Source organism: Echinops telfairi, unplaced genomic scaffold (assembly GCF_000313985.2).
Source record: "Echinops telfairi isolate 266 unplaced genomic scaffold, ASM31398v2 ScPeMD7_6;HRSCAF=24_0, whole genome shotgun sequence".
Taxonomy (NCBI): Eukaryota; Metazoa; Chordata; class Mammalia; order Afrosoricida; family Tenrecidae; genus Echinops; species Echinops telfairi.
In genome coordinates this window covers 1,005,939-1,006,271 of record NW_022103902.1, presented here as the reverse complement: position 1 = coordinate 1,006,271, position 333 = coordinate 1,005,939, and positions in this window count along the sequence as shown.

Here is a 333-nt window from a genome sequence, read left to right as displayed (position 1 = left end):
AGATAGAGATTCCAGGGGGAAAACTGTCATCTGTGATACACCAGCTAGTTCATATTGCCGTGAGATTAATCTCCATCAGATTTCAAATGTGACCGCTAGCTTAAAGAACGTATGTACTGCTTGACATCACAAGGGGTTGCGTTTCATGTAAAAACATCAGAGACGAAGGTATGTTTTGGAATATGAGAAAATACAACTTAATATGGCTCGATATATGGCTCCTTCAGGCAGACATTAGTGCCAGGCATATAGACAAGATTCTCAATAAATGACTCTTGTTGAAGAAGTGTGGATTCGTAAGGTGACCAGATTTAAAGCGGGACACCATTGGGG